This window comes from Neopelma chrysocephalum, unplaced genomic scaffold, assembly GCF_003984885.1.
Source record: "Neopelma chrysocephalum unplaced genomic scaffold, ASM398488v2 Primary Assembly neopelma1_96443, whole genome shotgun sequence".
In the NCBI taxonomy this organism is placed as follows: domain Eukaryota; kingdom Metazoa; phylum Chordata; class Aves; order Passeriformes; family Pipridae; genus Neopelma; species Neopelma chrysocephalum.
The window spans coordinates 314-16,748 of record NW_020925090.1 but is presented as its reverse complement, the minus strand read 5'-3'; the positions used below and the strand labels follow the sequence as shown (position 1 = coordinate 16,748).

At 41.6% G+C, this 16,435-nt stretch overlaps 1 long non-coding RNA gene across 2 annotated transcripts; it reads right to left on the bottom strand.

Annotated features, from left to right (window-relative positions):
- Nucleotides 1-722: 722 nt before the first annotated feature.
- LOC113981316 lies at nucleotides 723-5,133 on the bottom strand. Of its 2 annotated transcripts, none has more exons than XR_003538378.1 (3): nucleotides 5,105-5,133; nucleotides 1,497-1,611; nucleotides 723-872 (listed from the first exon to the last, which is right to left on the bottom strand). It is a non-coding gene; the product is annotated as an uncharacterized LOC113981316 (long non-coding RNA). The 2 variants fall into 2 exon arrangements; XR_003538377.1 differs by lacking the exon at nucleotides 5,105-5,133 and adding an exon at nucleotides 2,943-3,018.
- Nucleotides 5,134-16,435: the final 11,302 nt, after the last annotated feature.

The following is a 16,435-nucleotide window of genomic DNA, read 5'->3' as shown; positions in this document are numbered from 1 at the left end:
TACTTCAGCTTGGTTCCACATGAATAGAGAGGAGCCCTCACAGGAATCCCAGGGATTTCCCTTGGACACTTTGCCATGGGAATTTAAAAGCAGACAGTTTAAATCTATGGTTCAGTGACCAACCTGAACTTAACGTACACAGAGCAGATTTGATTTGGAAAATTCTGACATTTACCACATAGATCCCTTTCAGACCATTTGGTTATGTTCCTTCTGCATTATAAAACATTCTATTTAACAAATTACCTTCAGTTGACAGTGAATATGCTTTCAAATCATAGAAATTCCCTTATTCTTGAGTAGAAATGGGTCTGATCAGGGTAGCAATGAAACATTACCTCACCTATCAGTTTACAGCCAACTTCACTTTGAGATTCTGATCATAATGTTTTAAAAATGCTTTAAACATTTAGAACTGCTATTATTTTATTTAAAAGTGCAAAGTAATTTCATATCCTGGTTTAGCCTTGTAATTAACACAGAAGATTAGGAAGAACTATGTTCCATGAAAAACTACAATTCCATATAACTAAATCCATATATTTAAATATCTTATCAAAATGGGGGAAAGCCTTATTACTGTTAAGGGATACATTTACTACACTTTTCTCTCTCCCTGTGGGAAGGAAGATCAGAGTAGAAAAATCAATTAAATACTATTATTTTCCTTTAGTGACAACAATCAATTCAAAATCAGAGAAATTAAATGCAAGTTACCAGTGTTGCACTGCTCAATACTATCACAAAAATCATAAAATATTCAAACCCGCTATGGTTAACAATTCTGTAGCAGGTTTTCCTGAAGTTCCACCAACTTCTGCCTGGAAACTTAGTGATATCCACTACACAACATGGGAAACATTTACCACAATCTGAAAAGAGAAAGAACAGTATATTGGTTCCATGGAAAATGCTGAGACATGGAATCAAAACAGTATAAGACATCTTAAAGAGAACTTCTACAGACTAGAGAAAGAATGTGCTGTTTTACCTCTGAGGTGATGCTGTGGTTGAAATGATCTAAAGCTAAAGAAAAGAAAAAACTTGTATGCCAAAATAATCTCTTTTAATAGAGCAACACATACATGGAAAAAACAAATAAGCTTTGTGCCCTTCTGCAGAAAGGCTGATGGGCACAAGAAAAAAAGCACCTTTACTTCTATATATGTTTATTTCTTCTCCTTTTTGTTTTGAAAAGAGAGAGTACCTTACTAGTAGGTTAGTCAATTATTATTTTTACTGATTATTACGCTGTTTTGCACTGCAGAGACATTACAACTACACTCCCTGTTCACTGCTTTGCACCAGAAAACCTCTTCATGAAGTGTCGAAGCATGAGAGTCAATGGAGTCTAAGGAGATGTTCACGTAATCAAAGGCAGATGTCAACACTGGGATGAGCAGGAAAACAGATTCTGCTCATTTGGACATGTTCCAAGTGGGTATACTTTAACACTGGTTCATTTGGTGTTAGCACAATACAGACAAGATTCCTACTTTCTCCAAAACAGTCCTTAGGCAGGTGTGAGTTTTTAGTCTGGGAAAACATCTCCAGAACAACAGCTGCATCCACACTGCTGGCTTCAGAAAAGCTGTGAGCAGCACCACATTTCTGCATGGGAGAAGAAGAAAGAGGAGAATTAGTTTGCGTTTCATTAATAACTTTAAAAAACCAAAAATAAATGAAATTTATCATCCCCCTGCCCTTTTCCCCAAAAGAATTCTGCAGTCTATAAATTACCTTATTGTTGCTGAACTACCAAAATGAAATTACAAATAATAGGACAGAAGAAGTCAATCCCTACTCTTTGTTCTGATGTTTTTAATTTAATAAGTTCCTTGGTTTCTTCTAGTCATCTAAACAGGACATGCAGGAAGAAGAAGACTTTCTTATGCTACAACTTTGGACAAAAGTCTGACTTCTTCAGGCCAATCCAATTCTCTTTTCATTTTCAGAGATACAAACCGTGTTTCAAAAGGCTTGAAGATGGGAAGGTCTAGCAGGATAGAAATGTATGTATGGTCTACACACCTCAAAGAATTGTAATTACTGGTAGGTAACCTACACACTTGTAAAACAAAAGACAATAAGGAAAGCAAGTGTAAGGAAAAAAGAATAAAGAAATCTATCAGCCATAATGTGTAAATGCCCTGAATGGCATGGAAAGGGAAGACATGAGGATAGGGATAAGAATGGGAAGCCAGAAGAATTTCCAGAGGAGAATTTCCTCTGCCGACAGCCATGATGCTCTACACTAATCTAAGGTCCTAGGGAATGTTCACCATATACAAAAATTCAATTATTTAAATTAATGGGCACTGCAATGTTTTCAATATTATTTTTAAATATAAGCACATTTCAATAATATATAACAAAGAAAAATTCTGGCAACTGTGCATAAAATCAGAAATGTTAATGGGGTTTGACTTTTGGGGGTAGTAATCCAGAAAGACGCTGAACTTCCATTTAATTTTCTGGGTCATCAGAGGCAAGCCATGATTCTCAACCTTTTTTTTGATATGGAACTGTACTGTCTCAGAATATTAAAATGAGCTGGGTTTCTATAGCAGAAAAACCATGGTTGCTCAGGGAACCACTTCTAGAGAGCACATTTTTGCATCCAGGAATGACAGCAAACAGAATTATCCATAGAAACAAGTAGCATGAATCAGACATGTTTAATGTCATTCTGTTTCCTGGTTAATTTCTGTTTACTTATTTTGTACAAAATAACACATTAAGTTACACCATTAACCATGGCTATTGATGAGAGACAAACCTCCATGCTATTACTGCCTCTAGAGAGATGTGCCACCTCCACAGGCATTATACTTGCTACTCTTCAGAAAATCCCAGCCTGTCCTGTCATTGCTGAATGAGAGAACATCTGTGACAGTTTGAATCTCTAGCATATTCCACAAGATGATAAAAGTTAGAATTACCTCTTTTTGCTCTTGCTTTTCATGTGTTACTATGAAAACATTTATAGTTTCAGGAGTCCCAGAAATCTGACTGAAGTTGCTTGAACTCTGACGCTGTTCTCTATGTCCTGATCTGTTTCCCTGCAGGAAATTATGTAAACCAGTTGATTTTTCACATTTTTCTTTCCTGACAGTCATTCTTTAATTCAGAATTCTTTAACAGAATCTAAAACATCCACAAAATTCAGAATCATAAAATCACCGAATCACAGAATGGTTTAAGTTGGAAGGGACCTTAAAGATCAACTAGTTCCAGCCCTCCTGTCATGGGCAGAGAATCTTCCACTAGTATGTTTGTCTTTTTACAGATAATTAAATGATATCCTAAAAATGTTTGGAATAGAATGGTTTCTTCCTCGATTTCAAATACTGTTCTCCTGAGGTTTTACTGTGGAAATTTATCATTCCCCAAGAAATACATTTAGCCCAGGGATGGATTCCTGCATCCAATTAACCTTTGCAGCTGGACCCCAACAGCCTCAGGCTTCCAGTTACAGGCAGAAGACTGAAGTGATCCCAATTAGTTCTCAGTCCTTTTGTCTCCACAAATTCCAAGAAAGACCAGATTGCACTGCAGCAGTTTTTGTCATCAAATGCTTCTGGATAACATATTTGAAATGGCCACAGATGATTCTAAGGTGATCAGCAATTTTTACTTCTTTGAAAATTTGTCCAAAGATATTCCATTGGCAATGCTTCCTAATATGACCAAAACCCTAGGAAATGGATCCTAGCAGTCCACCTAGACACTGACCACTGGAGACATTCCAAACCTGCCTGTAAACATTCCTCTGTAACCTGCTTTAGGTGACCCTGCTTTAACAGGGGGTGTGGACCGGATGATCTCCAGAGGTCCCTTCCAACCCAAACAATTCTGTAACTCTGTGAAAAGAGTTCCTATAGCTCCTGTGTCTTATTTGACAGTTCTGCATGGGTGTGACAGACACCTGAAATATCTCAAACATGCCTATGTACGATCATGACAGTACAAATGTCTAACTCACGTGCAGAAAGACTTGAGCTTTATCCTACCCGATGCAAGCAAATCACAAGATATAAAGGGGAGTCCAAAGTTTCATAGAGGTGAAAAGGTAATAAGAAAAAAATAAATTATTTTTTGAGGTGCAGCTTTTCTTTGCCTTCTCTTTGGATGCCATGTGATATGGTTTGAAGCTGGCTCCCTGCCAAGTCCCCAAATCTTACCACAAGAAGTCTGTCCCCCTCCCCCAAACCAAGGGAGAAGAGGGAGAAAAAAACAACTGAGAAAACCGAAACGAGAGAGAGACAGCTAAAGCAATATATAAATATATTTACACTTATATTACAGTTATATACAATTGAAATATATATACAATTTCACAAGGAAAAGGGAAAGGGAAAGGGAAGAACAAAATCAAAATAATATATACATATATGTATCCCGATCAATAGCCCAAGGTCTATCAACTAAAAGAATTAGCAAAGAATATCTTACTACTCTCCTTGGGACAACAGAAAGTCCCTCTGGAAAGATCGCCAGCAACCTCCATCTCCCAAGGTCAGCAAGGCCTTACCAGGCCTCACTCTCCAAGCCGACAGACTCAACAGCAGGGAAACCTGCACCTCCAAAGCCGCCGGAAAGAAAGACAGCAAAGGCCTCTCCTCCTTTCTTCTTATACCCCAGATTACGTCAAAATCGTAGGGAATACCGGGTAAATCTGGGCACTTCCTTGGTTACAAACTGGTCACCAAGGAAGGTCGAGACCAAACTACCGCACCATGCAACTGCAAAGCAACACAGAAGCAGCTGAAGAGGCCTGTGTTAGAAACTATCCAAGTGTAAGACAAAGGAGACAAAAAGAAGGAATGTCTGTCTTCATCAAACTTCATTTATTTGTTGACAGCAATAGATGGAAATAAAACAGACAAAAGCAGAATTAGGGCTATCCATGAAGAGAATAGTGAAAAAGTGGATATTCAAAATATCTTTGCAAAGTGAAGACTATTTGGTAGCCCTTGCACTAGAAGAACAAAGAAAGTAAAATGGCAGAAATGACAGAAGGGACAATATTTACTGTTGTCTTTGAGATGGCAATTACAGATGTAAGTTACAGTATTTTGTTTTAAATGTGAATAGTTCTTACCTGTTTTCTGTGTTCTGTTTCTGTGAATAATACAATGTGCTCATCATCACTTTTGTCACTATAACTCTCTGCTTTTGCAATGGGAACACAGGTACTGTGACTGCTGGAAAGATCTTCGTATTTCCTTGATATTGAGGAATTTTCTTCGTTATGGTAACACTCTGTGTCAAAGAAATTGATGTCTATATATTTTCCAACATCTGTCATGGCATAATTATTATCCTCTATGTTTTTACCAGAAATTTCTTCCAAAGTCTTCTTTTTGTCTGTTTTTCTGAGGCTTCCTTTCATTTTTCTGCCACAAGGATCCAGAATTCTGTCTTTCACAGACTTCAGGCCCTTGTGAATCTGTGCAAGGGCAATCTGACATTTAGACCCTTCTCCAGGTTCCTCTCGTCCTTCTGAACTGTCAGTATCGAACAAACTCAGCACCAAGGCAATGAACAAGTTGAGCACCTTAAAATAGTTAAAGTAAGTTGGAGACATCACTGCTAACAGAAAAGACACTTCAGAAACCCTCAGTCTTGCTTTTATCAACACTGCCATAAAATTATTTACTATTATATTGCAATATTGTTATAGTATGATCTGGCCCCTTCTGGAAGGAATGGCAGGAGAAAAAGGAAGGAAGTGAGAGTTTGGATATATCAAACATATTTTCACCTGCTCTGATGTCCATAACGTATGAGGAGATAGATATGTTGAAAAACAGCAAAGATGAATTTTAATAACACCACCATCCAAAAGGTTCTGGTATGGACCAACAAACCAAGCAGATGAAAAAGATTTTGTCTTCCAGTACATTTACATTCCATCTACTATATATCATACAAACCAGAAAAACTGGGTATGATAAACTCTTGATAATACAAGTTGATAAGCATTAAAAGCACTGAACAGTTGGTTATTGGATCTGATGAAGACATCAGACACCACATTATCAGAAGCACTGCACTTCTATACTGTGGGTAGAGGGAATAATTTTGTATTGCTTCTACCTCTTGTGTGAGAAAAAGAAAGACAGGGGAAAAGTAAAAAAAAAAAAAAGTAGAAGAAAAACATGTCAAGTGACATTCAGAAAAGAGAATAATGTGAATAGTCTTGAAATGATAAAGTTTCCCTCTGAAAAAATCAGTTGCCAGTGTAACTGGGTGCATTTAGCGGGGACTGGGAATCTGCTTAAAACTCACCACCAGCTTTCCTATCACCAGGACTAGCAAGAAAAAGGTAATACATTTCTCTTTTCCAGCCACTTCCATACATTCCCACATCATTTCAATCCATTCTCCACATAAGATTCGGAATATAATCAGGACTGAATGATAGAAATCCATCATATGCCAGCGTAACTCTCCATTGGTGCTTATTTTATAGAAGTTTTCTTCATAATCACTGCCCAGAAGATGCATTCCTAGTACAGCAAAAATAGCTTCAGTGATAGACAAAACCACATAGAAGTTAATCAGAGCACTCGGTGAGTTTAGCATTATTTTCACAAGAGTATTTAAGGTTGGCCAATACTTTGCCAATTTGAAGATCCTGATCTGTAAAATGAAACACAAGAGAAAAAAGGTAAGGTCAAACACAGCCCAGACTGCCCAGCCCACATAAAAACCAGACCCTGCATTCATCATGCTGCCTTTACTGTGATAACACTGTCATTTTTCCCCAAAGAAAGACTTTTAATTGTTTTGATGCAAAAGTGCTGTGCTTAAACTCCAACAGTTAATGTTATTGAGAGCAGAGAAGTATCAAAGGAAGGTTTCAAATTGTTTGTGCTAAGTTAGATACGAGAGTGTGCCAGTCTAATAATATTAATAGCAATAAAAAGTACAGGAATATAATGAAGTAGGTCATGGGTACTTCGAAAAAGTTATGAAATTACTGAGTTTTGGTCAAATGCAATAAGACAAATATTTTTTTATACCTCTCACCAAACAGACTTAAAATAGGATCTGAAAAGCCAGGTGGGACCTACTCTATGTAACGCCACGATTAAAAAGGAGGTATTTAGTCAAATTAGCATTCCAGGCTGTGAAAATTTCTCGGTCATGATAAACAAGGGGAAGTGGAATTCAACAGCATTTCTAGGCTTGTGGACTGAAATGCTAAGAAGCATTTTGAAATAATTAGGAAATTTAGCATTAAAAATATGCAGTAAGGACATAAATACAAAAGCAATGTCATACACAGACACCTCAGAACGATTCCTCTTTCTCCCTAAAATGGAGGAAAGCACTAAAGAGCCCTCAAGGCCAAGACTAAGCCCTGAGGAAAGCTCTGTTATTTTACAAATCTCAGCTCAAAAGGAAAAGCTGTGAAGGAATCTTCACTATCTAATCAATGAAATATTTCTGTTGGCTTACTATTTACCAACAAAGAGAACTGATTTAACAGATTCATCAGTAAAAAAAGGAGAGGATATTTCATTGTAATCTTTCACAAATCTATGCAATACATGTGCTTTTAAAAAATAGTAAAGAAATCATTACCACCCGGAAAGGTGACAGATTGGTTCCAAAGTTTAGTAGGCCAGTCAAAACAACCAAGCTATCAAAAACATTCAACTTGTTCTGAAAATAATAGTAAGGATCTAGAGCAATGATTTTCAAGATCATTTCTATTGTAAAAATCACTGTGAAGACCTGGAAAGACAAAAAAGAAATTCAGGAAAAAGTCACTCAAGAAGTCTGTCTCCTTATGGGACTATTCCAGTATAAATACAGGGTTATAACTCCATATTCACCCTAACCCTCACTTACCTGGTCACTTTTAGTAATCATTTCTCTGATTTCTGGTAACATGTCAGGGTGCTCCATAGCTGTGAATAAGGTGTTCAAGATAATGCAAAATGTGATAAAGAGATCAACAAATGGATTCAAAATCACCAATTTCACCTTCTCTTTGACTGCTCTCCAGCATGGACAACAATTCCAAACTAGACACTTTTGAGCAAAACGTTTCCACAATGCAGGACATTTCACTTTTGACTCTAGCAGAGAAAGAGGGAAAGTGGCATATGAATAATCCTATATGGAATATCATAGTGTGAAGAAAAAGACAGCCAGAGAAAAGATTGGAAAAAAAAATCAATCTCATTTGAGCAGAATGGCATCATTGAAAAAAACCCTCTTTCACTCCTACTACACAAACTAATCACAGGCTATTGCAGGTCACCATCAACAAATGTCAGAAACAGGGGATATTCCCCACCTCTTCATATGTTTATTATTCTTCCCTGCGAGGCTGGGGAGGCCCTGGCACAGGTTGCCCAGAGAAGTTGTGGATGCCCCATCCCTGGGAGTGCTCAAGGCCAGCTTGGATGGGACTCTGAGCAACCTGGTCTAGTGGAAGGTGTCCCTGCCCATGGCAGGGGGGAAGAACAAAATGATCCTTAATGTCCAATCCAACACAAACAGTTCCATGATTCTATGATTACACTATTAAAGGATGATAAAGGATCTGCATTAAGGAGAGAAATCATTGTTTCTGGGAGAATGACAACCTGTTTCCTGTGAGTTGAACCTGCCCAGCCACAGGTGTCCACAGCTGAGGACAGGGTTATAAGTGAGGTTGGAAGAGAGCTCAGGAGATCTGTAGTGCAACCCCCTTCCCCAAGCAGGGTCAGCCATCAGGTCAGAGACTGCACAACCTGTTCCTCAGAAAATGGGCAACGTTTCTGCTTACACACACTTTGAAATTCTCTTCTTTCAATCAAGTTGGTCAGGCATGATTTACCCTTGGTAACTGTGAGTTACAGTCACAATTATATGAGAAATGAGAATATTTGTTTTCCTGAAATTTACATTTGCAGCATAATTTCCCCTAGTGGCTTTTAAAATAATGCTGAGTGTTTGAGACCCTTTGATCTCTCAGGTCACATTACACAATCCCATAGGAAAAATGACTTACCTGAAAAGTCTGTAAGAATAGCAGCTGCACTCATTAACCTCTGTCTTCGGAAAGGATCATTAATAGACTCCACTGACACATCATAGGACAGCAGGACCTTCCTCTTTGGTTAGAAAGACAGCAGAAGGTAACATACCAAGGGAATATGAAAAACTGGCAATCCAAAAATTATGTCCAGCATGAGATAAATATGCCTTTTTAAATACACATTGAAGGGAAGCTTTACTTTGGTGACAATATATAAAACAAAAAATACAACACTATCAGGTCTTTGCTTTTGAAGGCAAAGGGCGTTTCATCAAAACCAGGAAATTTCTTCATGAAGTTGTTTCCTTCTGAAAATATTTAATAACAATAATAATGTCATTATAGAAGAAGTATAGAAACATTAACGAGGCAAGGGAAAAGAATCCTTCCATCTTTCCAGTGACTGATGAGAAGAACAGACAAAAAGAACACTGGTCATCAGTTTGAATAAACTATTGTCTATTTAACAATGACAATTATTGACTATTAATAAATAATATACATTTATTAATCTGAAAAATAGTCAAGTAGTTAATAGAAATTATTGTTTTTTCCAGCACTACCAGGCCTAACTAGATCTCTACTAATGCTGAACTGCTTAAAACTACGAATGGCACTACTTTTGTTTTCAGTAGAAGCCACAGAATGCTCAGCTCAGTGCTCCTGATGTGAGCTCAAGGACAGACAGGCCAACACTTGTATCTTATGGGATACACTGAATTATTATCAAGTATTCAGATCATGACACATTAACACACACACGCTTTCTCAGGATTAAGCAGACAATCGTAAAACATGGGCTGCAAAGAGTATGTGAGACTCTGAGGCAGAGAAAATCAGAAAGAATTTCACTGAATTTTCACCGAATACCCTGAGTTGGAAGGGACCCATGAGGATCATCCAATTCCAGCTCTTAAGTGAATTGCCCATGGTGGGATTGAACCCACAACCTTGGTGTTATTAGCACCAGGCTCTCACCAAACAAAGATTCCAGTATCAGGAAGGATATAATTAGTGCTACCAGTTGACAGGGAACCTGACAGACTGGGAGGGGACAGACTGACCACACCACAGTGCCCAGTACCTTGGTATTCCTTCTCAGCACAATTTGAATGAAACTGATATCCTTGTCCTCAGGGGTTTAAGAATCACTATTTCTCTTTGCCATTCTGATATTTTAATGAGAAAATAATCAAAATTTTGCTGATAGAACTGTCATGGAATGGACATATCAAAGGAATTGACACTGAGCTGGTTACTGCTGCTCATCTGTCTATAACTGGGGATGAGAAACTGGGATTTAAAATAGGGATATGCTCTAGAGGAATGGTCCATTCAAGTTTTTCTAAACTGATTTTGTCCTACCAAAATGTTTCTACCTGATATGCTTCTTTCTCTTTGACTTACTGTCTTAAGCCTCTTTCTGTGAGGAAAGTAGAGAGCACATTCTTTGAAGAGTCCTCAGTTGCAGGAGAACCACCATTGTCACGTTTGTTGCAGTTTATATTTATTTGACTAATGAAAGAACTCTATGTCAGAGCATCTCACTTTGGATCATGCTCTAGCCTTTTCTTTTGTGTTTTTTTTCTTTTTTAATATGAAATTATTTTAATATGAAATACTAATATGTACTACTGACAACCACTTCCACCTTCCCTTTCAAGTCCATATGTGCTGTCTCCCTCACATCCCAAAACATAATTTTCCGATTGCTTTAAAAACCAAGTTATTCCAATGAATGCAAGAAGGAGGAAAAAAAAAACAGAGAGAAAAAAATGGAAACAAAGAAAGCTTTTCTGCTCAGTGAATTGTCATATCACACCTAGATCTAATGAATGTATTTTCTATTTTGAATACTTACAAGCTTCTTGTGGCAGTGACAAGGCTGGGAATGAAATATTTGCTCCTCTTTCTCCTGATCACCTAAAGATACATTTTGTCTTAAAATAGGTGTTTCTTTATTACTGTCTCTCCCTTTTGAATTTTTCAAGTCAGCAACTGGCATTTCAGACTCAACCAGCAAGGCCTTACTGCTTTCTGCTGCAGCCAACTCCTGTAAAAGAAAAGCCCAAAGGTCTGTCTATTAACACAAGGCAAATGCCAACATATGGACTAGGATAATACTCAATTTAGTTTTTACTCATTAAATTATTATGCTCTCTGAATGCTTTACACTAACAATTCCTAGCTTTCAAATGTAAAACTGCTATAAAAAGACAGGAGTACATAATGCTATTCACAATAGGAAAAGACAAAACAGGGTTACTTGTCAGATGCTGTAATTCAAGTTTGCCCTTGTTGCTTTAGATATTGTGTTTTGTCTCTGAATTACAGACTATTATGGTGTATCCTTTTACTTCCCTTTTCTTGCTTTGAAAAGGACTTTGAGTGTAAAGACAATAGAACACTAGGGGCTCAATCTAAATCCTTTTCTTAAATATTAATCCTGTCAGAAGAAAACTAGAGGGAAGAAAAGCCTAAGTAAAGCTTGGCAAGCTGGAATGTCAGGCAGGGAAACATTACAGAGCTGCCAACAGCTCTAGAGGAGGAACTTGGTAAAATGGTGATGCCTTACACCTTAATGAGGAGTGCACGGAGCTCCGTGCCTGGCCAGTAGCCCTGCACGCGCCATGCGGGACCCCGCTTGGCTCGGGGGCTGCTGCAGGCGCCGCGCGGGACGCCGCGCCGGCCCGGGGGCTTCGCGCTGGCGGGAAACTTCCGCGCCGAGTGCACGGAGCTCCGCGCCTGGCCGGTAGCCCTGCACGCGCCATGCGGGACCCCGCTCGGCTCGGGGGCTGCTGCAGGCGCCGCGCGGGACACCGCGCCGGCCCGGCTTCCGCGCCGCGCGCGCTCAGCGTGGGCGGGTTTGGACCCCAGGCAAGGCTGCGGCAGGAGAAAGGAGAGAGAGGGGGAGCCTTGCCAGCGAGTACTGCACCCCCGTGGAAGATGAGAGCACAGCTTCGGAGCACACAGAGGTTTGCCGTTCCAGGTTTGGGGAGGGAGGGAGAGGGGGAGGGGGACAGAGCAGAGGGAAGGGTGTTTAGCTGGCCGTGGGGGTCCTTCGACTGGCGGGTGGGAGAGCAGGGCTGTCCCGTATGAAACATCACATCACATGTGAGCAGTGCGCCTGGAATTTGTGGTAACACAGTGGGGGAAGGTTAAGGTCTGGGTGGACAGAGGGTTCTTTTGATTGATGGGGGTCCCGGCCAGGCTGGGGCCTTGTAAGGTACCACAGCCTTGGACAGGTACGGGGGCCAGAACGGTTGGTCGGTTTGTTTGTTTGTTTGTCTATTTATTTCTTTCGTTTTGGCTCTCCTGCGGCTACTGCCCAGGTTCGGCATGTTCTGGATATATTTGCTTTGCTCTGTTACAACCTGAAAGAGTGGGCAGGACAAAGGGTTGTTACTGGAAATAAAAGACTTGCCCAAATCGTTCTAACAGGAACGTAGCCTATGTACCCCTATGTGGTTGCGAGCTATGCTGGCGAGGGTTCATGCCCTCGGTAGGGTCGCCCATGCCAGACAGGTCAAAACCATAGGACCAGATAAACTACATCCCTGGGCAGGATGAGCTCATTAGCCTTCTGGCAGTCATCCTAGGAGAAGGACAACTCTCATCCCAAACCCGGGCAGATGGAGCTCGCTTAGCCCTGGAAGGCCATCCATCTCAGAGAAGGTCACTCTAATCAAACCTACGTCCTGAGGACCTCGCTGCCACCGTCCAAGCTTGCTCGGCCCTGGCAGATGAACCTCAGGATTAAAGGGTGGGTTCAGTTCCGCGCATACTGCATCTCACCTAAAAAATCCATTGCGCAGGCTTGAAGGCTTTACCCACATGCAAAAAGTCCTGTAGCGACGGGCGAGGGTCGAAACGGTAGGTGAAAGATGCACTGGGAGCCGCAGACTCAACCCTGCATGCAGGCGGTTCAGGATATTGGTCATTTGAGACTGACGGAGATGAGAGTCTCTTGGGGCAGCACTCTGAACGACCAAGCAGCCTTTTCAAGGACAGCACTGCTTGCTCCACTCGGAGAGGGGCCTAGAAAAGGTGGCCTAAACAAAGCTCATCTCCACCTTCACCCGGTTGGTTAACCGCAGACCGACGGGCATCTTCTTCCAATGCGGTCGCACAAAGAGCAAAACACAAAGGCATGCACCTGCCTCCAAAGGTGTACTCAAATTAACTCTAGCATGTTGGAACATCAGAACCATGCTCGACTCTGCCAATAGTGGACGTCCTGAGCGACGTTCTGCCCTAATTGCCCATGAACTGGCTCGTCTCAACATCGACATTGCTGCTCTCAGTGAAGTTCGCCTTCTCGAGGAAGGCAGCCTCAGAGAACATGGTGCCGGTTACACACTCTTTTGGTCAGGTAAGCCCAGAACCGAAAAACATCTCTCAGGTGTCGGCTTCATGATCAAAAACTCCATTGTCCCTAAACTCGAAAATCTGCCGACAGGTCACTCTGACCGCATTATCTCCCTACGCCTTCCACTAAACAACAAGCAACATGTTGTCATCTTCAGTATATATGCCCCAACTCTCCAAGCTGACCCTGCTGAAAAAGATAAATTCTACACTGACCTGCGCTGTCTTACCCAAAAGGTGCCCGCAGATGATAAGATCATTATCCTTGGTGATTTCAACGCCAGAGTAGGTAAGAATTTTGAAGCCTGGAAAGGAGTATTAGGCAAGCATGGTGTTGGAAACTGCAACGATAATGGTCGACTTCTGCTAGAATTCTGTGCGGAGCAACAGTTCACCATCACCAATACTATCTTTCAGCAGAAAAATAGTCTGAAGACAACCTGGATGCACCCCAGGTCTAAGCATTGGCACCTCATTGATTATGTCTTGGTGCGACAGAGAGATGTCCGCGATGTCCTCCATACCCGCGTGATGCCCAGCGCAGAATGTCAAACAGACCATCGGCTTGTGCGCTGTAAACTCAACCTTTATCTCAAATTCAAACCCAAGAGGGGCAGTATCCCAAGGAGAAGACTCCAAGTTAACGATCTCCAATCAGCCACAGTAAGAGAAAGATTCCAGGCAAACCTTCAAACCAAGCTTGATAACCATTCCACAGATTCTGCAGTTTCCTCTCCCGAAACAATTTGGCAGCATATTAAAAGTAGCATCCTGCAATCCTCTGAAGAATCCTTAGGGTTCTCCCTCAAGAAGAACAAGGACTGGTTTGATGAAAACAATCAAGAGATCCAGGAATTGTTGAGGAAGAAGAGAACCGCCCACCAAGCACACCTTGCACTGCCATCCTGTCACGCTAGAAAAACAGCCTTTCGTCTTGCTTGCAGCAAGCTCCAACAGAAACTCCGTGACATCCAGAACAAATGGTGGACCGATCTAGCCGCAAAAACTCAACTATGTGCAGATACAGGGGATCACAAAGGATTCTATGAGGCCCTGAAAACAGCATACGGGCCTACGTACCAAGTCCAAAGCCCACTACTCAGTGCAGGTGGTCAAACGCTTCTGACAGATCAAACCTCCATTCTGAATAGATGGTCTGAACACTTTCAGACTCTTTTCAGTACCAACCGTGTGGTTCAAGACTCAGCAATTCAGTCCATCACACAACAACCGGTGAAATACGAATTGGATACTGCCCCCACTCTAGGAGAAACCCTCAAGGCCATACAGCAGGTGAAAATCGGCAAGGCAGCTGGGGTTGATGGAATCCCACCTGAAGTCTGGAAACATGGGGGCCTTGCACTCCATGCTAAATTTCATGAGCTTGTGGTGCGCTGTTGGGAACTAGGTGAACTACCTTCAGACCTTCGTGATGCAGTCATCATCACCTTGTATAAGAAGAAAGGTACTAAATCAGACTGCTCAAATTACCGTGGTATTACTCTGCTCTCCATTGCTGGCAAAATCTTGGCAAGAATACTCCTGAACAGACTAATACCCACTATAGCAGAAGAAATTCTACCTGAAAGTCAGTGTGGCTTCAGAGCCAACAGGAGCACCACAGACATGATATTTGTTCTCAGACAACTGCAAGAGAAGTGTAGGGAACAGAACAAAGGTCTCTATGTAACCTTTGTCGACCTCACCAAGGCTTTCGATACTGTGTGCAGAAAAGGTCTTTGGCAGATTTTGGAACGTTTAGGTTGTCCCCCCAAGTTCCTTAAAATGATCATCTCACTTCATGAGGATCAGCACGGCCAAGTCAGATATGGCAACACACTTTCTGAGCCCTTTCTAATAAAGAATGGTGTGAAACAAGGCTGCGTTCTCGCTCCTACCCTATTCACAGTCTTTTTCAGTATGATGCTCCAAAGGGCCTCGGCAGACCTCGATGATCAGGACGGTATCTACATTCGATATCATACTGATGGAAGCCTATTCAACCTAAGGCGACTGAAGGCCCATACTAAGACCCTAAACCATCTTGTCCGGGAGCTGCTCTATGCTGATGACGCCGCCCTTGTTGCCCACACAGAAGCAGCTCTGCAGCGTTTAACATCCTGCTTTGCAGAGGCTGCTGAGCTCTTTGGGCTGGAAGTCAGCTTAAAGAAGACAGAAGTTCTCCATCAGCCTGCACCTCAGGAAGTCCCCCACCATCCCCACATCACCATCGGCCAGTCAGAACTCAATTCAGTCCAACAGTTTAAATACCTAGGCAGCCTCATCTCCTCAGATGGTAAGATTGATGGGGAGATAGACAATAGGTTAGCGAAGGCATATAGTGCTTTTGGAAAACTCCATAAACGAGTATGGCGTAATAAACACTTGAAGAAAAGCACCAAGATCAGTGTTTACAGAGCCATAGTGCTGTCTACTCTTTTATATGGTTCCGAATCATGGGTCATCTACCGCCACCACCTGCGTCTCCTAGAACGCTTCCATCAACGCTGCCTCCGTACAATCCTTAACATCCATTGGTCAGACTATGTGACCAATACATCTGTTCTCGAACAGGCAGCAATTACGAGTATTGAGGCCATGTTACTGAGAACGCAACTGCGATGGGCAGGGCACGTCTCTAGGATGAAGGACCACCGCCTCCCTAAGATCCTGCTCTATGGTGAACTTGCCTCTGGCTGCCGCAAGAGAGGAGCTCCAAAGAAAAGATACAAGGACTCCCTGAAGCAACAACTCAGCCTCGGGCATATTGATCACCATAACTGGTCCACTCTGGCCTCTAATCGGGAGGCCTGGAGACAGACCATTTATAACGCTGCTGATGCTTTTGAGAAAGCACGCAGGATCACTCTTGAGGAGAAAAGACAACGCAGAAAGAATCAAACCTTGCAGAATATACCATCTAAGGAGTCTTTCTGCTGTGTCTTTTGCAACCGGTCTTGCCTTTCTCGTATTGGCCTTTTTAGCCACCAACGCGCTTGCATGAAAAATGGGTAGAGCCCTTCC